Here is a 26,857-nt window from a genome sequence, read left to right as displayed (position 1 = left end):
CTAGATAAGAAAGAGCCACACAGTGTTTATATAAAAATGTGGTTATTTATTACACAACACAATCACTATTTCTTGGTATATCTCCTAGCCGGAGATATCAACAATTCACATGAAAATACTTCCACGAAATCAGGTAAGTAGCACAAATATACACTGGTCTCCAGTTGCAAGGAAGAATGGGCCTTGGACCAAAGGACTCCTTGGAGGGGAAGAGCTAGGAACCACCCAAGGTAAGTACCTAGGAACCGGACAGAGGCTGTGTGCAGAGTAGAAACACAGTTGCATGCCCAATAGAAGTCAAAGGAGAAGTCGGGGTTGCAGTTTGTTTTTAAAAGGATCCTTTCCAGAAGACCCAAATAAATCCTTTGAAGGACAGAAGGTTGGAGAGTCACCCCACCCATGGATGCCCCAGGAACCAGGTTACCTGCACTAGGAAAGCAGGGTGCACAGGGGTGAAATGATGTCAGAACTTCCCGTAGCCCACAATGGAAGACTTAGGAAGAAAGGCCTCTGGAGAAATGTCTGAAGATGTCCGGTGGAATCCAAGGATGGATTTTTGAAGAGGTAGACTAGCAAGCAGAGGGGACAAGAGTCTATGCCACTCGGAGGTGAACAGGAGGCACAGGAACACAATACCCACCCTTGGTAGGGAGCTCAGGAGAGTGGACGAGGACCTTGCTGCTTCAGCTGTGGGGACCAAGCAATGATGATGAAGACCAGGAGCTGTCCTACGTCGAATGTCAGTGTCTAGGTGGTCGGTGTCCATCAGGAGCAACACAAATCCTTGGTAGTCGCAACTGGCGTGGAAGATAACAAAATGCAATTGTTAGGACGAGCAAGGTCCAAGGGATTCACAAAGTGCAGGAGAATCAGAGCAAGCAGGGAGCCCACCAACGTAGAAGAAGACCCTCGAGAGGACCCACAGGCTGAAGGCACAGAAGTCGCATGAGAACCTCCGGCAGCTCACCAAACATGGAGCAAGAGATACATGGAGGACCCTGATCTTCGAGGGGTTGACGTGTTGGAGGCTGGAGCATCTCGTAGCCCGAAGATCTCTGGAGTGCAGTCAACAAGCCTTCGCAACGGCAATTCGACGCAGTGCACAGGGGTTTGGTCCTAGTGGCTCCAACGAGGGATACTGCCATCCAAATTGCAGGGAAGACAGGTCATGCCTCAGGAGAGCCACAGTACCACCACCTATGAAGCAGAGCCTCGGAAGTATGTAGGTTGACAGGACCAGCAGACTGGTCATCTTCGTCGCTGAGCCTGCAGATGCAGGGGAGTGACTCCTTCAGTCCAAGGGAGATTTCTTTGGATGTCCTTGATGCCCACAGGTCTTCTGGAGAACCTGAGCGAAGCACAGACACAGAAGAGGCAGAAGACTTGCAGAACAGCAAGACCAGGAGCAGCAGGATTCTTCCTTGATGCTGTCTTGGTTCCAGGTGAAGTCCAAGTGTCCAGACAGTCAAAAAGTGTCTTAGTTTCAGAGGTGAGTCTTGTTCCACGACAAATCTGAGGACCCTAAAATGGGGAGCTCTTAAATACCCAAGGAAAGTGTTGGAACGATTCAGGGATCCGTCCCAGAGGAGGGGCTGGGCAGAGGGGAGTATACTCACCTGTCCTTTGTTTCAAGCTAGAGGGGGAACCAAGGGTTCCTGAACTGGCTCAAACTAGTGTATACCAAAAGGACACCAAATGTGCCCTTCAATGCAGTCTGATGGCGCTGGGAAGCACAAAAACCCCAGCCCAATATACGAGGTCCACAGGAAACCTATTGTTCTACCTTCACCTGCTCGAGCTCAGCTCAGTAGCAGGAGGGCAGAATAGTGTCTGTGGTTGGTAGCAGCACTAGCTTGCTTTCACTCTGAAAGGCTGTAACAGGGAGTACGAGGGGCTTCTCTAAGACACCCCCTCAGTACATAGGATTGTACCCCCAACACAGGTATCTGTGTTGGGCTGTGATTCCAACATGTTTGATATCAAACATGAGCAGATTCGGCACAGCCATTATATAGTTAGACATCTCGTAACAACTGATGTCCATTATATGTCTTAAAATGGCTGGCCACACTTACCAAGGCTGGAGAATCGGCTCTATGGTTTGTTAGGGGTGTCTTGCTCATGAAGTGGCACCCTCAACTTATAACCTCAACTTATAAACAAGCACCCTGCCCTCAGGACTGAAGGGCCTACCATAGGGGTGACTCATAGGTTTTAAGTGTAGTGACCTCAGATATAAGGAATAAGCACCATCTCACACAGGCTGCAATGACAAGCCTGTAGTCGGAGTTTAAGTGGATTCCCATGGGTGGCACAATACATGCTGCACTCCATGGGAGACCCTGAGGGGCCCTACGCCCTGGGTAGCTTTGTACCAAATACCAGGAACTTACAAGGGTAAACTAGTAGCCAATTGCAGAGGTACTAAAGTCATTTTGGAAGAGAGAGCACAGATGGTGGGGTCCTGGTTAGCAGGATCCCAGAAAACTACAGTTAAAACATACTGACACCAGGCAAAAATTGGGGGTATCCATGAAAGCAGATTCTACTCTCCTACAAATGGTCATTGCATTGCCACGATTAAATGTGTTGTTCAATGGATCGCTATTCTCCTCCACAGACATGCATACGATTAATTATTTTGTTACAAAAATCTATTTAATTAAAGATCCTTCCATCAAATCTACACTTATACAATCTAGAAGCATACCAAACCTTTCCATCACTCAGTCGTGTGGTGTTGCAAAACTCCTCCGCCCTCAGAGGAGATGAAAATGTGCTTATACCCTTCCTTATAAAAACCATATATTTTCTTTTTAGTGCCAACCATGTCCCCTACCATCAATTCAACTTTTCCGACGTGGTAAAAAGTATTTCTATCCTAATATGCAGTTTGGGCAAAAGCAATCTTTTTCTTGACTTCACCAGGTGACCAATCCACAACTCTGGACTCCGACATCCTACTTAGATTGTCTTTTGTGAGAGGGTTTCTCCACCCCATCAAAACGAATGGCCCATAATTCGTACTTTCACACAGAGTGACCCTATTCACCCAATCATGAACACAACTTTTTCACAATCCAAGTTTCATCTTGGCAATTCAATAAAGCCTTTAATCACATGCCTGAATCTTTCTATGCACATATCTCCTTCGGAGTAGCAAACCAGTTTCAACCTATACTATTACATACAAAGTAACACTGGAATTGCTCTGATGTAAATTGACTCCCTTTATCACTCACTAATGACTTTGGTAGTGCCCCTCTTTGAAATACTGTACCTGAAAATTTTATTACAGCATTGGCTTACGTATAACAGCCACCTCAGGCCATTTGGAAAAGTGACCCACCATTACTATCATGCACCTTAACTCTACTTGTTCCTATTTAAATGGACCTTGGGAGATGCCCCAAAGAATCCTTTTGTGGTAAGCAATTTTGTCAGGGGTTTATCACTGCAACGAAACACAACAGGTAACCCCTATATAAGTTGCCAGAAGTGTTTGGTTTTAATCCCCACACACAACCTAAAGTTCCCTCCCAAGGGTTATAAACCTTTCCTCTGTACGGATTTAGGCATGTGATGGAAACACAATTACCAATTCAGTGCCTGAATTGTCCATTTGCAAAAGAACTGCCCTCAACCCTTTAGCAGTTGCATCAGTTGTGAATACATTCTTGAAAATGCTTGTGTCCCTACCGTGAACTGTAGGTAACGTCTGTGGGCAGGCAGGACGGGATGTGAAAATAGGCATCCTGCAAGTCCAACGCTACCATCCACTCCCCAAGGTCGAAGGCAAACAGGACCTGAGCCAGAGTCAACATCTTGAACTTCTCCTTCCGGAGGAAGCGGTTGACGTATCTGAAGTCCAAGATAGGACGCAGGCCTTTGTCTTTCTTGGGCACCAGAAAGTAGTGGGAGTAAAAGCCACAAACTACTTCTGGCAGAGGGACTCGTTCTATGCCACCCTTGGCCAAGAGAGGCGTACTTTCCTGACGGAGAAAGGCCTAAGTGATCCTCCGACAAGTGTCGAAATAATAGTGGCATGGATTGGGGGGGGGGGGGGGGGGGAGGGGAGGGAAGTCTCGAAGGGGAGGGAGTAGCCCCTCCGGACTATTCGCAAAACCCACCTGTCCGATGTGATGATGAATCAGTAGGGGCGGTGATGGCGAATCCTGCTGCCCACTGGTCTTTGTTGGCCCTGAAAGGTCGGACTAGGAAGGTTTGGAGGCTGCGCAGAGGCTGGTTAGTTTGCGCCGGCCTGTGGCTCTGTTTGGAACGTGGGGGGGCACCCCTTCCATAGCCACGAAAGGCGCGAAAAGCAGACTGCAAGGGACAAGAGGACACTGCGATGCCTAAGGACCTGGCCGTAGTCTTAGAGTCCTTAAAATGCTCTAGTGCGTTGTCTGTCTTGTCACCAAACAGGTGACGGCCATCAAAGGGCATGTCCAAAAGAGTAGATTAGACAACCCCCCAAAAAGCTAGATGTTCTCAGCCTGGCGAGGCGTCAGAGTGTTACGGACGTTGAAACCGTCCTGCCTAGTGAGTCGGCGGTGTCCAGTCCACACCTGAACATTGCTGCATCTCGACCCTCTGCAATGGCACGGGCGAGTACATCCCGGGCCTCCTCCTGGCATTGTGGCAGCACTTGCTCAACCATGTCCCACACAGAGTGTTGGTACCAGTCCAAGAAACATGCAGTGTTCACCGACCACAGTCTTAAGCTGGCGGAAGAAAACATTTTCTTTCCAAGATGGTCCAGCTTCTTGGGTTCCCAATCTTGCGGAGCTGTAGGGAACTCGTTACCTTTTGAAGAAGAGGCTTGAACCACTAACCTCTCGGGGGTAGGGTGTTGGGAGAGGAAAAGTGGGTCGCCCGGAGCCGGACTGTGGTGTTGGGCGATGTTCCTGTCCACTGGAGTCCAAAAAGACATCAGTAAGCGCTTCGTTAAATGCCAGCAAGGGCTCCGAAGAGGATGCTGCTGGCTGAAGCACCTCGGTCAGGAGGTTAGTCCTGACTGCCACCGTAGGAAGCTAAAGGCCCAAGGCCTCACCCGCCCTACGCAACACCACTGCGTATGATGCTCCATCCTCCATAGCCACGGTAGGGGGAGAAAGCATGCCAAGGTCTGGGGAGGTATCCAGACCACTGGCATCACCCAGTTCCTCTCTCCAGTCAGACTCCTCCAGCTGGTCTTTTAGAGGGTCACCAGACCCCTCCCAGTCCTTCTCATCAGCCTCTGGCCGCCAGTCAGGGCGAAAGGGAATGCCAGGGAAGAACGTGGGCACAAAGTTACCCTCCGGCTCTGGTAACAGCGTCGATCAACGTCAGTCTGGCTCCGGGAGGGAGGCTGGGGTCGACCCTGGCTGGGGACACAACCGGCGTCAGAGTCCTCAACTGTCGAATCGGCATCGGGGAAGGACCAGTGAGGTCAGCCGGCACCGATCCATGGGGGCCGGAGCCATCGGCGTCAAAGGCCAAGGCCCCTTAACCGAGTCCGCAGGGCCGGAAAACACGCCGGCGGAGTCAGGCAGCCCAAAGATGGCATGCATCACTTCGTAAAACTGACGAAGCTTAGCAGGGGTCGCTCTGGCTCCCGGAGAGGGAGGAAAGCACGGAGTCAACCCTGCAGGCTCCGTTGGCAGAGCTGGGGAGAGACGACCCTCCGCATCCCGGTTCGAATCGATCCGATGGACAGGGAGAAGGCGAAGAGCGTTGATGCTTCTTCGCCTTCTTCTTGTGCTTCAACTTACCCGAGGAGTGTGAAGACTTCGATGACGAGTGGTGGTGGCTCCACGACCGGTCCCACGACCTATCTCTCGGCTGGCACTTCGGACGGCGCGGAGCGGACTGCCGAGCCTCCATAAGCTTTCGGAACTGTTCCCGCAAAGACGTTGGGCCACGGCCCGTCAGTCGGAGCACGACTTCAGGTCATGGTTGCACTCCAGGCACCAGAGGCAAACGAGGTGTGGATCGGTAACGGACATCAACTTGTGACAGGAGTCACAACGCTTGAAGCTCGGACGATGGGACATACCTCGCGCACCTGGAGTGTCGATGGAAGACTCGAAAAGAGATCGACAAAAGTCAAAAAAGTATTGTCAAAAAGTGACAAAAAGGGGCAAGTTTCTCTCTGGATCTGCGCTGGCTGGCGCAGAAAAGAGAACTGATTTCAGCGCACAGGGGCAGTATCTAAGTAGATACCGTAACGTTATCCGGCGACCACGACGACGGACCCAGAGTCGACCGACGCCACCTTCTGATGCGCAGGGGTACTAAGAAAAAATTTCTGAGGATCCAGTCGGACGCCATGGGGTAATTCGAAGGTAAGGAATCTATAACTAATAGTCTCTTTCAGATATATTGCTTCACGCACAATGTAAATATGATTCACATTATATATGGCTGAATATGAGACTAAATACATTATCCATCTCAACACTGACCATATATGACTTAAATATGGACAAATTAATAAATGAACTGAAAACTTGAACTTGAGAACTAGTTGGTAATATTGTACAGATCGGTATACTTGGGGATGGGCCTAATAATAGTTAAATGACTGCCACAAACCCCTTCAAGCAGGTATAATAGAATTACAAACAGTTACTAAGGAAAACATATTTTAGAACCTTTTATATGGAGGTAGGAGCATCTTAACTGTTCTGCATAACTAAACCAAAGGTTACGATACGGGAGTGAGTGCAAAAGACCACTTGTTAAAAAGTTTAACTAGACACCGTTAACCCTCTGAAGGAGGGTCACACGGTTTGGCCAGGGTCCAAATACTAAAAGAATTCAGAACATACGTCATTTGGTATACATAAGGTAAAAAATAAATAATTATAAAAGTCTGTCAATTAGTTGGTCTACACAGATACAAATTCTGTAAGTTATTCATTTTGAGTACAACAAAAGCATTTTTTGATCAATAAGAGAGCTAGGGTTGGGCAGAACTCATGGAGATTCACTCCATGGATTTCGAAGTTACCTAAAAACTCCACAAGATTCCATGAACTTCAACGGGTGGCAGAATTTTGGCACATTGTGCTGCTTGCGCTGATTTTTTTGCACTGGGACCTTGTTCAGCCGCACCACATGTTTCTTTCTGCCGCTCGCGTAGATTTTCCACGCGAGCTGCAGCTTTCTCAAAATGAATAGTAGCGATCTGCCATGACCACCAACATGAGAAATCGAGCTGAGACTCATCCTAGCGCTTGATTTTTTTTTTGTTCGCACACTTAACGTTGGCGAGCTGCATGCAGGAAAAACGTCACCACGCAGTGGTTTGCAGAGTTTTACAGGAACTCTGCACTTCAAGTGGAAAGCAGCGTGGGCAAAATTCTGCCAGCGGAACAGAATTTCCCGCCAACCATTAAGGAGAACTCCACTGCTCAGGTTAATCTACAGGAAAACACGTCTTTCTTTAAACTGTCACATCTTTCTTTCACACAAGCTGAACTTCAGCGTGTAGTTTTTGTGTCTACTCGTTACTCTGAAAGATTTGAAGTAAAACTGTTTTATTGCTCAGAAATAAAGCACGTTTTTATCATGGTTCAAGTTTCAACTTTTAAGTGCTACCTGGTAGACTTGAAACCTCCAAATTAGGCCTTGATGAACTGGCATGACTAAAACTTCAGACCACTTAATTTACCAAGCTTTTCGAGTTTGTAGGACCTCCCGAACATTTATCAAGTTTTGGAGTTGGTGGCAGTTCCGACTTTTCTATGTTTTGGTGAACAGTTTAAAGGGTAACAGCAGAAACGTCCAACTCGGTTTTCAGCTGGGGTGCTAAAATAATGTTGAAGCATGCAATTAGATGTGAGAAATGTAAACATTTTCGGTAGTAAGAAAAATAAGTCTTTAAATAGCTTAATGGGAGGGGGGAGGGCGTGGCCAGGCAAGATGGCCAGGTGGACGTTATCCACACTGGGCACCGCAGCCATGCAGCTGTTTCAATAAGATTAGGAGGGCACATGTAGCTTCAACAGATTTCGATCCAATCCTGACAGCCTACAGGAATAGCTGGGATCGCGTAAAGGGACCAAAATAGCGGACCGCCGGAGTGTGCCTACGAACGGCGAGACGAGCGAGATCAGTGGAGGCCTTCAAGATCGCATCACCAGCTAAGAAGAGTGCCGGAGATAGACTGGAATCGGGACGTACAAGCCAGACGCCCGTAAACCTACTAAACTGTAACCGGGACCCCCGTGAGAGCCCCGCTCTAGGGTGCGAACTGACCATGTGTGACCCCCCCTCTTCTCTCCACAGCCGGCACCTACAGCAAGATGGACCGGACATGAAAGATACAGTTGTGACGAAGAAGAAGACGGGCCCTTTAACTGGACCGAAGGCCTTGCGGAGGAGGTGGAGTCGGAACATCACATAAAAGGCGTATCCGAGAAGCAACAGGTGTGTTATTTCACCGGAGGAGCGGTCAGTGAGGAGCAGGGCAGAGTGGCGGGAAGCAGCGAGGACGAGTGGAGAAGCGGAGGACAGGAGAACAGCGAGGACGAGTGGAGAAGCGGAGGACAGGAGAACAGCGAAGACGAGTGGAGGAGTTGAGGACGGGAGTACGGCGACAGCTTCAGGTGGATTAGTGAAGACTGCATTTCGGAAGAGGAGGAACCCTCGACCCAGGACCAGAGAGTGCATCCGACCGCCGGGGAAGCCACGGACAACCAAGAGCAGTCGAGAGGACGAGACGGGAGAGAAGAGGACACGCCCGGAGGCCAACACCGCGATCCGCCCAGCCGTACGCCAGGAGGGGTACGGCTCACTGAGGTGCGTAATCGCTTCCTGGGCTGGTTTAAAAAGAGAGCTAGTCGCATTACTTAGACAGCGACTGTTGCCCTTGGGAGATCCCGGGTTTCATACACTGACACCTCCCCTCTCTGTGGTCTTTAAGTTAAGTTCCCGTTTTTGTGTAACACACTGGGTGTTCCCCCACGGTCCCTACCTTGTGCACTATTGTCTGATATTCCAATCAAACTGATACCGGCCTCTCTTCTGTTTTCCCCTTCTCGGTGCCGGCGAGGGTGGACAGCACGGAGCCTCCGGAGCCCAGCAGAAGGAGGAGCCCCGTCAGGAGAAGGGAAGAGGGAGTGCTCCGGAAGACCCGGAGAGAACGGAGCAGATCACCCCGCAGAGGAGCGGTCAGAAAGACATGTACCGATTCTTTGTATGAGAGAATAAACCCTGGCATAACAAAGACACGACTCCTGCCTTTTACTAGTCCCGCCGTTACATAAACCAAAGCTGAAGAATCTCCCCCAGTCTCCCGATACCAGTTGAAAGCACGAGGAAGAACCGGAATGCGCTTCAGTGGCGAATCGCTACAGGAGCCCTCGGTAGACTTTTCCAGCAGCGAGGAAGACTCAGGCGATGCTTCGGACTCACCCCGTGTGATAAGATGAAGTGTGTGAGGGGTGGAGAAGGTCTGGTGGATCACACAGGGGAAACGGGGAGAGACCCGAAATTAACACACTGCTGTGCCTCAAAGTGGAAAAACGAGGCACACAACGCGCCTAACTTTAAAATGGTGGTGGACCCAAGAAATACATCAATGAGAGAGCATGACCCCTAAAAAGAAGGAAACAAGGTGAATGAACCGGGCGTAGGGTCTATTAAAACACAGAGGAGCAAAACAAGGTGCAAGATTAACTGTGAGGACGGGGGGAGCACCAAAATGTCTCTTGCCTGAACTTAAGATGACAATCCATTGCCAAATTCTTTGATAAAGAGGGGAAGCAGGAAAGGCAACTAACTGAAACAAATTATCTCCTGAAGAAGCTCTTGTTTCCGCAGCAAGGGGTGGCAGGCCCCCAGTCGTCAGGGGGGCAACCCCGCCCACGAAAGAGGAGAGCCATCTCACCGCACCTATGCCACCAAAAAAATCCACCAGCAAGGTCCCTAGCTTTTTTGCCCCCACGGAGAAGAGGCAGCTACAGGAGCAAGGAGACACATACACCAGCATGGCACTCACTAAGGTCGACTTGATGGCCTCCTGTAGGAAGCTGGGTTTCTGTTGCAGTAACCACCCATTTTTGCCAGACTACTGATGCACTTTGACTTGATGCGCCCTGGGTCCCTGCCAATCAGGTTCCCAGGGTCTTTGTTCTTTCCCAAAAACTGTACCTTGTACACCCAATTGGCACTGTCTGGCCACAGTTCAGCCCCTGGTAAACGCTACCACCGGTATCCAGGGTACTGTGACCAGGGAAGGCCTCTAAGGGCTGCAGCACTTTGCCACCCTTAGAGGCCTTGTACCTTTATACTCACACACTGCCTTTGCAGGCTGCGTGTTTTGGTGCAGAACAATCCCTGTGTGCCATGCCTACAACCCACTGCCCTGGCACAGATCAGCCACCCCTCTAGCTGGGTGCACCATACCAGTGGTGAGGGTACAGGTGCATGAGCCCTGTACCCCTACAGTGTCTAAGTCGATTCTTAGACATTGTAAGTGCAGTACTGCCTTTAAGAGTATATGGTGCTGGGAGCTTGTCATTACGAACTCCATAGTACCCTAATGGCTTTACTGAAAACTGAGAAGTTTGGTATCAAACTTCTCACCTCATTAAACCCACACTGATGTCAGTGTGAGATTTAATATAAAATGCACTCAGAGGGAATCTTAGAGATGCCCCCTGAAAAACAACCACCCTCTGGTGGGTTCCCTCCCTGGTACACACCAACCTGCTACCACAAGACATGTTTCTGGACCCCTGGGGTGGGAGCCTTCGCTCCCTCAGCCCAGAAACAAAGCCTTTCCTGGGCAGAGGTGTTCACACCTCCCCCAGCCCAGGAAGAGCCATCTGTGGCAGGGGAGCTTCAAAGGCCTTGCGTCTTTCTAATGCGACCCCCAGCTTCTCCTGCTATCAGCTCTCCTCCTTTTTGGCAGGAATACAGGCGGGAAACATTTGCCCAGTCCAGATAGTGTGCCCACCTCTGCTAATCCCAAGTCTCAGGTGGGGGAGGCGAGCTGAAGCCCACTCTTCAGAGCCCGCCATCTGGCAGATGGCATGCACTCTCCAATCAGGACTAGGGATTGTGCCCACTACCCCACATGGTCAGTAGCCCATGGCTGCTAACCTGGAGACCCCTAAATCGCCCCCTAAATACACTATTTAGGGGGCAGACCTGAACCAAAAAGGTAGATTCCTGCAACCTAAGAAGGAGAAGGAAAAAAGCAGACGCCCAGCAGAGGATACTGCAGAGAATAACTGACTTGGCCCCAGCCCTACCAGCCCGTCTGCAGTTTCCAGAGATCCTGCGTCAGAAGTCGCCTATCAATCAATCAATCAATCAATCAATCAAACATTTGTATAGCGCGCTACTGTTCGAACAACCAGGTCTTGAGTTGCTTCCTGAAGGAGAGGTGGTCTTGGGTCAGGCGGAGGTGGATGGGGAGGGAGTTCCATGTCTTGGCAGCCAGGTAGGAGAAGGATCTTCCTCCCGTTGAGGCTCTTCGGATGCGGGGAACGACGGCGAGGGCGTGGCTGGTCGATCGTAGTAGTCGGGTGGGGGTGTAGAAGTTCAGGTGGTCGTTGAGGTATCTGGGTCCTTGGTTGTGGAGAGCTTTGTGTGCGTGGGTGAGGAGTCGGAACGTGATTCTCTTGTTGACGGGGAGCCAGTGCAGGTCACTCAGGTGTCCGGTGACGTGGCTGCGTCGGTGGATGTCCATGATGAGTCGTGCGGAGGCGTTCTGGATGCGCTGGAGCCTGTTCTGGAGTTTGGCTGTGGTTCCGGCGTAGAGGGAGTTGCCGTAGTCCAGACGGCTGGTGACGAGGGCCTGGGTGACCGTCTTCCTGGTTTCGGTGGGGATCCACCGGAAGATCTTGCGTAGCAGGCGTAGGGTGTTGAAGCATGACGAGGACACGGCGTTGACTTGTCTGGTCATCGAGAGGGAGGAGTCCAGGATGAAGCCCAGGTTGCGTCCGTGGTCCGTTGGTTTGGGTGCGCTGCCTAGGGCAGTGGGCCACCATGAGTCGTCTAACGGAGGGTGATGATCCCAGGATGAGGACTTCCGTCTTATCTGAGTTCAGTTTCAGGCGGCTGTCCTGCAGCCTGCAGTCAGCGACCTCCAGAACCCTGGGAGGACTGACTGCCTTCAACAAAGACCGGATCTTATGCGAACAGCTACTCTGTTCAAAAGAAACAGCCAAGAAAGACTCCCAGCCTGCTGAAGACAAAGAAACTAGATGCCTGGAACCACCACTGCAACCGACGCCTACGGCCCGAGTTAGAGTGGACCACTGGTTCCAGCAAGGTCTCCCAGCACTCCAGAGTCCGGGTCCACTGTGGGTTGACCCCTACAGGACTCCCCGACGTCACCTGCAGCCTCTGCGCTGAGATACCGCGAGTCGCCCGGTGGGGTGAAATCCTACCTCAAAAGACACCTCTGCATCCAGCTGCCCTGTGCCCTGGAGAAAAGAACCAGAGGTGCACCTACGTCCCAGAGGCATCTATAGTACCTGCCCAGCTGTTGATTCCTCCAGGAAGTCTTCCTGAACTGAGCCTGCAGCTAAAAACCAAAAACGAAAATCCCGATCGAAAACAACAGGGCACCCGACGGCAAAACAGCATCCTGCACCCAGCTGCTCCTGCACCGCTGCGGGTGCATTTTGTATGCTAAACCGGATCCCCCTTTGCCCTGAGCCTAACACCAGGACCTTGGCTCTCACAACCTTGTGGCCTGCTTGTCAGCAGCCACCAACTGGAGGCCTCCTATCCCCCATTGGATAACACTGGGCCTCAGCACTCTGCACCCGGCCGTCCTAATGCCTCTGAGGGTGAAATAAGAGTGAATCCTTGACCCTGGGGGACCCTGAGTCTACCCCCAGAACACCAACTCCCACAACCGAATACTTACCTTTGAACTGATAACCCTATATTCCTCCCTAGGATAACATTGAGTGTTTTTCTGTGAAAAGTTTCCAAGTGTGGAGTTGGAAAATCTAAGAAACCATTTAAAACTAACTAAATAACAAAAACGCTTTTACTTACCTGTTTACAGAAAATGCCCCAGTGCAGTATCCAGGTATACTGCACTGTGTAAGAAAAGTAATCTGTAAAGTAATCTACTTGACATTCTACTAAAAAGCCAATACAAGGTATATGTACAGTATATCAAAAGCATTGCATTACTAGTAACTCTACTGTAATCAAATCAAAGTGCATATACAATTGCAATTCAAACTGTTTACGAACTGCATTGCTACTGTAAGGTATGTAATTCTTACCTGTGCCAGGCTAGCTTGGTTCTAGAAAGTAAAATAACAAAAAGAATATTTTTATACAAAACCAATTGGTCTGAAGTTCAGTCTTTGAGTGTGTGATATAATCTGCTGATTGAGTGTGTACAACAAATGCTTAACACTACCCTCTGATACAGCCTTACTGCTCGACCACACTACCACAAATAGAGTGTAAGATGCTATCTAGTTTTACCTCTGCCTACCTTTAGGGTTCCACTGGACTCTGTGCACACTATACCCCACTTTGGTATAGTATATACAGAGCCAGCTTCCTACATTCCCTCAGGGAAGTCAAGACTGAACTGAACACTGAATTAAAGATGGGCATAATGGACTCAATGGAGCAACTTAAGGCTGATCTAACAGAACACATGACCTCCCTCCAGCAGGATGCTGACTCTTTAGATACAAGAGTACTGGAGGGCCAAACACAGGACCTTGACAAACAAGTTATGGGCACCCAAGAAAGAGTTCAGGCTCTTCAAGCTCTTCATACAAAATTGCAAATCACCATGATGAAAAATGAGGACCTGGAAAACAGGATAAGGAGAAATAACATAAGAATCAGGGATTAGGAGGAGGGAGCGGAAGGCCAAGGATGTAGAGGCCTTAATCGAGGGACTCTTTGCGGAAATCTTGGGTTCTCCAAATGAAAATCAAAATAGAAAGAGTCCACTGTGTGAGAACCCCAATCGTCTGGAGAGCGCCAACGCACATGCGATGTCCTAGTCAAGCTCCACTCCTTCAAAGTCAAGGAAGCCATACTACAAGCAGCCAGGAAGAAAGATGTAATCTCTTTTCAAGGGTTCAAATGAACACTATATACAGACTTGGTACAGTCCATCCTGCAATGAAGACAACACTTCAGACCATGAACAGCAAAGCTACGGTCAGAAAACATCAAATACAACTGGACTTATCCATTTAGGCTGGCTTTTGAACTCCTCAATAAAGCAAGACATATCACAAAGCTTAAGGAGGGCTTAGAAATCCTAGGGTTACCAAACTAGGAGGGGGCGTCCAATCATGCATCCACGAAAGGGAAAGAAACAGAACGTACTCCAACCTTTCAGTGGCACACAATACCAAAAGTGCGACAATCCAAAACTTAAAGCGACAGCCGCAGTCGAAGGCGAGGCAATGGTGGCTACAAAGAGGCGCGATTTGAGCCGATTAAGAGAAGAATCGGACAGTTGATCGACTCAGCTCGGGGAGAACAATCCCAACATCAGAAAATTTGTTATTTTCAAATAGTCATGGATCCATTAAAGACATTGTAAAGATGAGCTACAAAAGACAAGTGTAGGAGCCAGCTGGGGCGGCGGGCCTAAACCAAGTCGCCTGCCAACATGCCCTTAACCCTGAGCGACTTTTTCCCGGCGGGACCTCGGGCTCTTCAGCACAGGTTCAGTTATGTTTTTTGTTTCAAATGTTCGGGGGGGGGGGGGGGGGGGGGGGGTTATCACACTGGGGAAGGTGGTGGTCATACAGGGGAAGCAGACAATCCACACAACAACATTGCAATGGCGGGTGGAATGGTGAAGGGCCGACTGAGGGAAAAATGGAAGGCGAGGCGAGGCGCTCAATGAAGGGGGCCTGGTTCCAATGGGGGAGAAGGGGCAAGAGTCAGGATGATTAATATAGCTTTGTGGAATGTGAAGGGCATGAACTCCCCTCTCAAATGCCACAAAATCTGAAAGTAGTTGGTGGACCACCAGATTGATATAGTGGCGCTCCAAGAAACAAACTTAAAGCAGTCGGAGGAGCTCAGGCACAAAAGCTACTCCCTAAAATATAGGTCATCTGCAGGGACTAAACAGAAAGGGGAGGCACAACACTACAAAATTCCAACTAGAATGCATAGAAACGGCTAGAGAGGGAAGGATGATAATGGTAAAGGGGAAACTGAGGGGTAGACTGTGCGGATGTATTTTGGCATATGCCCCTAACGCAGGGCAACCGGTCTTTTGGACATCCCTGCTAAACATGATGGGAGGATTCGCACAGGGTCTGATCATTCTCATGGGAGACTTTAATCTCACCTGGCACGCTGAAGAGGATAGCCCACACAGATCATCTCCTGGACGTTTCCGCAGGGGGCTGAAACAGACCTTTCAGACTTTGGGTCTCAATGATGCATGGAGGGCTCTATACCCTCCTACCAGAGATTAAAATTTTCTTTTGCACATACATCAAACATACTCATACACACGCCTACTGGGGTCCCTACAAGCTGCAAAGATCCAACCAATCACTATCTCAGATCATCGCCGCATCTCAATTTGCATGAACTGGAGTGGTGCTGCTCCAGGCCTGCCAAGATGGTACTTCTGCGATTCTTTAACAAGGGACAAAGTGCTTCGAGACAAACTGAGAGTGGCAATGAAGGAAGTAAATCAACCTCACGCCGCCACTCCCTTAAACAATTGGGACGCCCTCAAGGCAAATGCATTGAATTAAATGCAACATTAAATAAGCAAAGAGCGAAGGACCGTGCAGCGCTAGAAACGGAATTGGGGGAAATAGAAAGGGAACATAAAAAGATACCCACCCGGATCCTACAGTGTAAATTAAGTGCCCTAAAAGTGAAAATCAATGGGACTATACACCAATAGGGCAGAATACACCCTCCCCCGGTTGCGCCAGCTATCCTATGCCCAAGGGAACAAAGAAGGATCCCACTTGGCAAGACAGCTCTGAGAAAAAAGGGAAAAAGAATACATAGGAGGGATAGCGACGGCGGGGGGAACGTAGAACACTCAGACAAGGGTAAGGCTAATATATTTGTGACCTTCTTTAAAGATCTCTATCAAGCAATGTCCACACACCCAGCCGCCCAAAAAACTACCTGGACTCGGGCTCGATACCCTAGATCTCCCATGCGTGGAATGACAGTTAAATGCTCCCATCAATGACGAGGAGGTAGGAGGAACGGTAGCGGCGTTAAAGCCTAATAAATTCCAAGGGTCGAATGGGCTGACGGCACATTTCTAGAGAACCTACGCATCCGAGATCACGCCCCAGCTGACCTCTCTTTTTAATGCGATAGCGGAAGGACAGAAGGTGACAGCTTCAATGGCGGAAGCCATGATAACGGTTATCCCACAGGCTGAGAAAGACCTGCAGCATTGTGCCTCCTATAGGCCAATCGCCTTGTTAAACTTGGATGCTAAACTATATTCGACAATACTGGCAACTAGATTAGAGAATCTGATGCCAGATTTAATCCACCCTGATTAATCGGGCTTCATAAAGGGGACGCAAACTCCCGACAATATCCGCAGGATGCTACACTTGATCGAAAAAAGTCTCTTAACACAAAAGTCCGGCGATCCTGGTAGGGTTGGATGCAGAAAAGGCATTAGACAGGGTGGATTTTTTTGTTTCACACCCAGGAAAGCTACGAATTTGGGGGCCCCTTTATTAATTCGATCAAGGCTAACTACGCACAACCGCGTTTCAGAGTGCAGGTTAATGGGGGTGAGTTACAACCGTCTGTAGGCAGGGGGACGAGGCAAGGATGCCCATTGTCCACCCTAAGCATAGAGCCTTTAGCAGCACGAATCTGAGCTACCCCGGAGATGCAGGGGATAAGATTCTGTGAGGAGAAACATAAGATGTCATTGTTTGTGGATGACGTACTGATGACTCTGACCTCCCCAAAATTCTCACTGCAAGCCCTTCAGGAAGAACAAGTACGAAAGTGTAGCGGGTTTCTGAGTCAACCTAACCAAATCGTCCATTATAAACCTCACTTTGTCAGAAAGAGACTACTCTCTTACGAGGGGAAAACCCATTCCACTAGGGCAAGCATACTCTCAAGTATCTGGGGATCCAGATCACTCCTCACTTGGAGGGTTTATTCAGGGCAAACTATCCACCCCTGCTAATCCAGCTACAACAGGACCTCAAATGTTGGAAACCACTCTCCTGGCTAAGGCGTACACATGTGCTAAAGATGACAGTGCTACCCAAATTTCTATATTTGTTCTGGGCCCTTACGATTGATCTCGAGAGAGACTTCCTCCCTACATTTGCCAAAATCTGAGATTTCAGTACCCACTATTCAGCCCTGCCATCGGCCGGCTCCATCTGATTAGGTTCTCTCAAAAAGCGCCAGGATACCCGTAGGGTGGCAGATGCGCTATACAAGAACTATATACAATACAATACAATACATTACGATCACGGATCACATGATTTATCTGGCAAAATGGTAGGACACGTCCTCCGTTTCACACTTTACGATGAGCAAAGAGTGAAGGAGGGGTGGCTCTCCCTGACTTAGGCCTCTATTACAAAGCTGCACAACTGAGGGTGATTGAGGAGTGTCCATGAGGAATTCGGACAAACCTTGGTTGCACATGGACCTGGCGATAACAGGGAGGACGATTTGGGAAGTGATTTGAAAACACAAGAAGGACAGGCCTCCAAATGTCTATTTAAGTATACCTGCACAAACCACTCTCAAGGTTTGGGACGATGTCACTAAAGGGCAAGGTTGGACGACGTTTCCCTCTCCCTACACCCCGATTCATTTCAACCTGGATTACTCGCAGCATTGCGAGAGGGGCTGTTCGACACCTTAAGGGGGAGGGAGGTGGTGCCTGATGCTTGCGGATCTCTTCCATAATTCTGATATACTCACATTCGAACAATGTCAGAGGGACTTTCACTTAACACCCAGCGAACACTTCCACCATCTACAACTTAAACATTGGGCCCTTCACCCACAAGTCAGGGAGGTAGCCACGCGAGACCTAACGACAGTAGAGACCTTCGTAAAAGAAGGTGGGTTCATTGAAAGGGCTGATATCCTTCCTGTATGGCCTTCTGCTATCTACAGCGCACGCTCCAAGACCTCGCTACACCACTTTCTGGGAGAACATAGTGGGGAGGGAAATTTCGGAGGGGGAATGGAAACAATTATGGTCGGACATCTCCAAGAATAATCACTCATTAGATCTACAGGAAGCTCACTATAAGACCCTCTTTGATTGGTATCTTTACCCCACCAAACTCAAAAAGATATTCTCAGAGACCTCTGATCTGTGCTGGAGGGGATGCGGATTGCTTGGGGATTTCCACCACATAGAGTGGGATTGTCCCACTATTAGGCCCTTTTGGGAGGAGATCCTGGCACAAATGAAAGATATGTTAGGATACCCCATCCCGACCAATGCGGAGGTGGCTCTGTTGGGCCTCAGAGACCCGATGTTGGAATACTAATCAAAGGCAGACAGCCCACAGATTGAAAACAACACGTCTCTTCGAAACAGCGAACACTCCTCATTTACAGGGCAGTGGAAATGCAATGCAAAGGTAAAAATATGTGGTAATCTGGTTACCACATATCTTTATTGTTATCTCTGATTTTTGACAGTGCTTCTTGATAATTCTCTCAACAGTACCACCAGCATACAGTTGGGGTGAAAAGTAGCAGAAACAAGTATTAAGTTAGAGGCAAACTTGATATAATGAGTCTATATTTTAAAGACTGTCTTGAAGTCGCACTTTGACAAAAAGCATGTAATAGCAGTGCCAATCGATTGTCACACTCAGAATAAGAGGCTACTTATAAAACCATAGGCCTCATTTAAAGGTCTTCTGTCCTTTAGAGATATTTGCACTTTTCAAGCATCAGCACATCATCGGTGGTAACGGAGGGCAAAAATTTGACTCGGATCTATATGCATTCAATTCATAATGACTGCAAAATACAGTTATTCAATTAAACAATGTCTATAAAGAGCTAGTGCTCAAATTCTGGGGTTTCCTTTTGTAAGCAAATGCATTCTGGTAATTGTAGTCCTTGTTCGCTTCAGTGAGGCCAATTGAGCTAACACCTAAATAACTTATTTGCCTCTATTTAAAGCAGAATTGATCTGCACTAACCGTGATTTGTACATTGGTATGTGGCAGTTATGAATGTACGGACGGCCAAGGAGGTTGCACTGATGCTTTCATGCTGATTCATTGAAGTGAATCAAAGGATTTGGGGAATGCAGCTCCCTGATAATCATCACAAGTAAAAATTAGATTGGGCATGCTAGTGCTCCATCCCAATCAGCAGTTGCGCAGGCCTGCGAGGCAGCTGAAGGTAAGGGTGAGTGAGCGTTGGCATACCGTTATTAAACATAACTCATTTATGCTTCTAAACTCTTTTTGCTACTTTGTGGTTCACAAAATCTTCCATTCCCTTATAAGTCACGTTTTTTCATGAAAATTTTTTTTCTTTGTGAGTTGTTTATCTAAAATGTCACTGTTATTTGCATATATGCCAATTTTTAAGGACACGCAAGAGGAAGTTTTCCACAAATCGGGGTGCTTGTATTTTTCCCATTAAATCTTATTGGAGCTGGGCACATTTTAAAAAGAGAATAAAATAGTTATTTGTGACTGAAAGCTCGGAGTGTCTGGGGAGTGTGGGTATACAGGGACGTGTCTATTAGCATCTGTATGTCTCGATGTCCTACAAGCATGACTGGTTGATGTGTTCCTCACTACACACTGATCTCAGTCTGTAATGAAATAAATGTAATACAAGCACAACATGCAAAGACACCAGAACAACTATCTTAATTTCATTTTGTTCCAATTACATTTCTATTGCCATTCCAACGGCAGAATGGTATTCATATTCACAATATGAAATGTGGAGAGGGTCAAAGGAACTGTGCCCGTAGAAGATACAAATGACTCAGTCATCCCCTTGTAAGTGTTAAGTGCTTCAGCGTTCAGCTGTGAGGGCGAAGACGAATGGAGTGTGTAAAAACATGAGAACTTGTGTGAAGTGCTGAAACACAAAGAAAAGAGTAGCTGCTAAAACAGGAGCAGTGGATGGACAAGTACTTAGTACATGCTCTGAGGGAGGGTTAAACACAAGATGAGGCATGACATTTGCCTACCTTGGACAAATGGGGACAGAGGGTATTAGAGTGACGATGGAGCAAGCCAACGGTAAGCCTATGGGCAGGGTGAATCCCACAGAATGAACACAACACGTCTCTAAGACAGTGCATGCGCCGTCTAGCCGAGACCTAAAAAACAGGATGGATTTCCTTAAATACAGGCATTAGTTAACTTATATTTGTATATAAGGTTATATTTACATGCGGGTGTAAATTTTTGTAATATTCGGCTGCTTAATTTGCTAAAACTCAACAGGCATCAAAGTATGATGACAACTAGAACTCAGTGCTTTTTAGGTCTCGCCTAGCGAAAGCAGCAATGCGAGTACCTTTTGTAATCAATTCTGGCGAGGGCTTTCGTGCACGCATCTGCATGGACAAACATGGCTGCTGTTGCCGTTTGTCCACAGTCCCACGCCATCTTGCAGCATTTTCGTTGCTATGACAACGAAAGCTTCTTTCATGGTCATAGCAACGAAAATGCTGCAAGACGGCGTGTGCTCTTAATTAACGTTGCTGCAGCCTCGTCCGGGATACTGCAGAGTCACGACCCATTCCAACCTTGTTTTTGATGTGACAGATACCCAGTTCTTTATAGTGCTGAAAGGCATGTTGTTTATCCATCTGGGCGATGCGTCATAGGAGAGACTGGCGGGTGGCCAATAAGAATGCAGCGTAAACGTGCAAGCAGTTTCTGATAACGCACCGTGCACACTTGTCCTCCAATGAAGCAGATGTCTGCATTTGGGTTCAGTGAGTAGAATAATAGTGCTCTCGGTCCTTTTCATAGGCTCTCCTCTTGTTGGTATAGGGCATGAAATTATATGGAGTGAAATCCATCGGGTAAACTTTAACCCAGAGTCAGACCTATATAGAGAAGAGATTTGTTCTTCGTTGTGGAAAGTAACGTACTGTTGCTCTCGAGCGCCCAATGTGTGTTTTACATTTTTTTTGACTTGTGCTATGAATTTAACTGGAGTGTGCTTAAAATTCACTCAACATATGCTCTATATTTATGCAGTGTGTGTTCTGAATTTAGTCCGCGTGCGCTACTTATTACTCAACGTCTTCCCAAAATTCTCTACTTGTGTTCGCCGTGTGCATTGGCAAACACCTGGCTATAGAGAGCAAGTCATGACAGAAGTAAAAAACATAGCTTTTTTTAATATAATTTTGCTATCATTGACGTACCTAAAAAGCGACTATTATCCAAGTCAGTGATAATCATGTTATTCAGGCTAGACGGATACACACTGGTTTTAGGAGCAGGGGCCGAGACACACGCGACCAGAAGCGGCTTCAAAGGCAGAGATAGGGCGTCGCACATTCCAGGTTTTACAAGGCAGGGCAGGAAGGCCCGGCTCTGTGTCACGCAGGCTATGCGCGTAGCCTCAGGGCACAAAGTTCATTTTCAAGGCAGGAGATATAGATAGCTATGGGGTAGCCCCAAATGGATGTGCCAGGGTATTTTTAAACATGCTCATTGACCCCGGAAAGAGGGGCAAGATAGCTGTGTGTGTGTGGAGGGGGTAGTGGTGGACGTGGGGGTCTGTACAACCAACACAAATTAACCTAATCTAAAATGGGTTTACTCAGCCCTGCCCGGATCCAAAGGATATACGTACTCTTACTACGGCAGCGAGTCTAAACAAAAATCCATGCACTTTGAAATAAACACACCAGGTCACAACATCATGGGGTGCACTTTCAAACATGACTATTTATATCAAGAAAACCAGGGCACAAGTCCTAAAACAAGCATTTGCAATAGGTCTCGCTTTTACACTACTTTAAGCTATTGACATTGTAAATGACAATGCCTTTTACTTTTTTTAAAAACCCAAACATAAATATAAGGCATTGTCATTTACAATGCCAATAGCTCAAACACTCGTAAATGCGAGACAAATTGCATTGCAAATGCTTGAAGTTATTTGGTATAAATCCATCCAGTAGTTTTTATACAATCTGAACAGCTGGGTCTGCAGGAGTCCTGCGTCCACAAAACTTCAAATTAGAGCGTGATCGAATTGGCCTAAAGTGGCTACCCCAACCACCAATCATCCACTTAACTCATGCGGGAGGGAAAAGCTCCCATGTGTCCCGCTGGTAACTTCCGCTCTTGGATTGGAAGTTGCACCCGCTATTACAGGACATTGGGATTCTGTCTCAGTTTCCTGAAGAAAAAAACCCTAATAATAAATAAAGTATAAGGGGGCAGGTTAGGGGGTACCCTGGCCCACCTTGCCCTTGTGGGGTAGGTGGGAGGGGATGTAGGGAGACCAGATTGCCTCCTGGGGAAATTTAAAAAAAACAAAAACAAAATTGGGTTACCTGCTGGATCACAAAACAAATTAAAAAAAAAAAAAGAAACACGTGGGGTTGGAGTCCCTTGGGGCAGGCCAGGCCCTGGGCAAACCCCAGAACGCTCACAGTGAAGGGTTCGGTGCCCACTGTGGAGTGAGGTTGGACTCACACCCTGGTTACTGACACTACTTATGATCCCACAAATGACATGTTCTATGCTGTCACTGATCACATCATGTAGACCTGGCCTTTCCAGCGGGTTTATCCCCAGACTTTTTGCTTTTTGGCCTCCTGTTTTGGACCCGGTTTTTGTTGGATTTATGACTCTGAGCACTTTACCACTGCTGATCAGGGCTAAAGTGCATGTGTTTCCCTGTAAAATGTGTTTATGGATTGGTGATTCCATGATTGGCATATTGGCTTTACTGGTAAGTCCCTTGTACATTGCACTGTGGGTGCCCAGGGCCTGTAAATCAAATGCTGTTTGTGGGCCTGCAGCACCGATTGTGCCACCCACATGAGCAGCCTATAAATGTAACTCAAACCTGCCACTGCAGTTTATGTGCGCAGTTTTCTACTGCTATGTCGACCTGGCAAGTGCACCTACTTGCCAAGCCCTAACCTTCCCTTATTTTACAAGTGAGTCACCCCAAGGCAGGCCCAATATACCCCTGTGGGCAGGGTGCAGTATATGTGAAAGGTAGGACATGTTGTGATGTGTATAACATGTCCTGATAGTGAACTATAGTGAAATTTTGTTTTTTCACGACTGAAAGGCTATCTGTCCCATAGGACAGAATGGAAGTTTATTCATCACATTTTATAAATATAACTTCCTATTGGGACAAGATAGAAAGATGGAGTTTAGTATGCCTGAACTCAGACCATAAAAATGCATATTTTATTAAAGATGATTTTTATATTGTGTGTTTGAAAATACCACTTTTAGAAAGTGGGTATTTTCTTGCTTAGCCATCCTGTGTGCCTCTGTTGGTTTTTGGATTGACTGTCTGGCTTTGGAGTGACAGGGGCTGGGGATGTGCATTCTCTCAAGACAGCCACCGGGGGTATTGATGTGTGTCCTGCCCTTCCTGAAGGAGTCAGGGCTGGACTGAATAGATCTGGGCTGCATTCAGAGTAGGGGGAGATTTCTTTCACACCTGAATGGGCCTGGTCTAACTTGGACAATGCAGTCTCCACCACTTGCCAGGAAGCTGCACCAGAGAGGACAGAACTGGTTTTGGCTGTGCTATAAAAAGTGGGGTCCAGACCCCAGACTTTTAGAGAACTCACTGGAATCAAGAAACCTGCCAAGAAGAAGAGCTGCAAGAGCCGCCAGGAGGAGTACTGCCCCTTTGCTGTGTTGTTGATTTGTTGGGTTGGCCTGCAGTTGCTGCTTCTGCCTCAGGCAGTGAAAGGACTGGACTGAACTTTCGTTACTTGTGGTGAGTCTCTCCAAGTGCTTGAAGTAGAGCTTGCCTCCGGTTCTGAAGTCCCAGGGACCGCAAAGACTTCACCAGCCTCTGGGTACTGCTTCTGGTACCACTGTTTCAGTTACCACAGAGAAGGGAAAAGGAACCAGCTCCATAGCTGGCTCCGTATCCTGAAGGCACCGTAGCAGGACTGCTGCACCTCAACCCTGGTCTTGCAGAAGACCACTGCCACCGCCCGCTGCTTGCACTGAGAGCTGCGGGCAACGCTCTCCGCACCACACTTTACTTCACTGCACTGCCCTGGTCTCACTGATGCCGTCGCTGCCTGCTGGCTTCAACACCCATGACCACATTGTGGCTGGGGGCAACGCTTGTAAGTTTCACAACGCACCGCCTCGTCCTGCACAGCAGTCTGGGCTGACCAACGCCAGCTTCCTTAAACCACCTCAGTTGCGTGCACCGCAACCTGTCAGCACCGCATAGAGCACCACCTCGCTTCGCACCGTAAGCCCTGGTCTCACTGAATCCATCTGGACGATTGTCACTGAGCCACTGCCTGCACCGCATCATGAGGGCACCACACCCTACATTGCTTCCATTTTTGCAACTCACAGCAACGGATGCCCCGACCAACTCGCACCAACGTGTAAGCCGTAACAAAAAAGGTACAGTTTCTGCAATTTACATTGTTATCTTGCAAAGTAACTTTTTTACAGTATTGTATGTTGGATTTTAGTCATATTTGGTCTTGTTGGCTCGGATAAAGTTTAGCTTATTTTTCCAAACTAGTGCGGTGTCCATTGTAGTGTTTTCACTGTGTTACTGTATGAATGCACTGTACTGTAGTGTTCCGGACCACTGACCAGCAAACCATCAAACAGCTTCTACTAACACCAGTTCAAATATTAAAAAATACAGAAAGGATGGGGCCCGGGACCCAATTGTCTGCTTGGATGCCTCTTCAAAGAAGACAGCGATTTCTGGGGAACCTTACTTACTCCACTTTATCAGTCCTGCCTGGATAACTCAATGGTACCTGAAGCCTGGAAAGGCTCCCTGCTTCAACCGATACACAAAAAGGGTGACAATGGGGATCCAACTAATTATAGGTTGATAGCCCTTTTGGATATTGAGGCAAAAGGATATGAAAGCCTTCTCTTGCAAGACCTGCAAAATTGGGCTAACGAGAATGAAATTCTTTCAGCATACTAGTCCGGTTGCAGGCCAGGAGTTTCGACACTAGGTAACATCATAGCCCATACCTACCTGGTACAACAGTCCACTCAGGAAAACCATCCTCCACTCAACGTGGATTATTCCGCGGCATTCGATGGAGTCAACAGAAATTTGCTGTGGAGGAAATTACAAGACTGGGGGATTCCGACCAGCTTGCTAAAAGCAATTATTGCTCTCTACACCGGAACTTGGGTACGTGTGAAGGTATCTACGAACCCAGTAACCAAAAAATTCAACACATACAGAGGATTAAAACAAGGGTGTGTACTGGCACCCTTGCTTTTTAATCTCTACACTGCAGACCGTGGCAAAACAATATCTTAAGCCAATCTGGTACCCCCGAAAATTGGATCTACTAGACTGTTTCTACTGCAGTATGCAGACGACATAGTGCTCATGGACCATACCAAAACGGGCATGCAATGAACCCTGAATGCATTAAGCATCTATAACAACGAATATGACTTAAGAGCAAATGCAGGGAAAACAAAGGTAATTTTCGGGAAGTATGCAAATAAACTAAAAAAAACAATAGAGAATGGGTAACCTGAAAATAGCAACAACGACCAAATACAAGTACTTAGGGGTTTGGATTATGAGCAGTGGGAAATCAGCAGCATACACTGCATCCATGGAATCAAAAGCTAAGGGAGTGACGTACGCCCTTTGCAAATTGAACTCCAAACTAAGTAGCCCGACAACTGGACCAATTAGAAAGGTCATAAGAGCGAAGTTACTCCCTTCAATTACATATGGCCAACTAGCATTCTCTGCGGCATCAATCAACATCATGGAACGTGCCAACTGCCGGGCATTTAAACAGATCTTCCATATACCCGCTCATGCTCGTAACACCTTGGTACGGCTTGAATTTGGGCTAAACAAACAGCGCTATGAACACTTGGCGTCGATTGTTCGGTATTATCGAGGGGTCTGCGCTGCCCCCTCAAACACAATGAAGACAATATTGAAGGAAATTTTAATGAAAAGTAACAACTCGTGGGCCAACTGCCTTTTAACTGCTTGCACTGAATTGCACCTTTACTTGTCCAACTGGCAGGATTTTATTTACCAACCTGGAATTTTAAAAACCATTTTAAAGAAACAGTCAGACTTCTATCCAAGGGAGAGGACATGAAGGAACTAGAGTACTCTAGTAGCAACATCAGTCTACTAGCCCGTTCCTTCCACAATAAACTGAGTCAGCCATACCTTGACTCTGCCCTGAACAAGTCTATCTTTAAGGCAAATTCTGTCTGAGAGATTGATGATACTAACAATAAAAGACATCAACTGGCGTTGGAAAACACTAGAGTCGGTCACTACTTGTAGATTGTGCCACCAGCACGAGGAATCCATGACCCACATGATCTGCATAGGTCATTGCTTGAATTATGCACGAAGCACTTTACTGAAACCCCTTTCTAAAATATGGGATACACACCTGTACAGACCCTATGAAATTTCTCTTTAAGATGGATATTCCAATGGAATTGACAAGACTAGCGAAATTTGCACACAAGGTGAATGAACTACTATATATTGACTCAGTAAAAGACTAAAGACAAACAGTAGTTTTAACCCATGTTTTACTGGTGGAAATGAGAACGGCTCAGAAATGATTATGTTTTAGATATGTCTAACAGTCTTGTTAAATGTAATGACAATGTTTATTTATGATTGAACCCAACCAGTTTCTTTTTGTAACAAT

General features: G+C 47.6%; 1 protein-coding gene across 2 annotated transcripts in view; it reads right to left on the bottom strand.

Moving 5' to 3' along the window:
* The window catches only part of SKA3 (spindle and kinetochore associated complex subunit 3), a 627,619-nt gene that overhangs the window by 471,570 nt on the left and 129,192 nt on the right, over nt 1-26,857 (bottom strand). The gene's annotated exons all lie outside the window — the stretch shown is intronic.

The sequence above is a fragment of the Lissotriton vulgaris genome, chromosome 8, assembly GCF_964263255.1.
Source record: "Lissotriton vulgaris chromosome 8, aLisVul1.2, whole genome shotgun sequence".
Taxonomy (NCBI): Eukaryota; Metazoa; Chordata; class Amphibia; order Caudata; family Salamandridae; genus Lissotriton; species Lissotriton vulgaris.
This window is presented reverse-complemented; position numbering and strand designations above follow the sequence as displayed.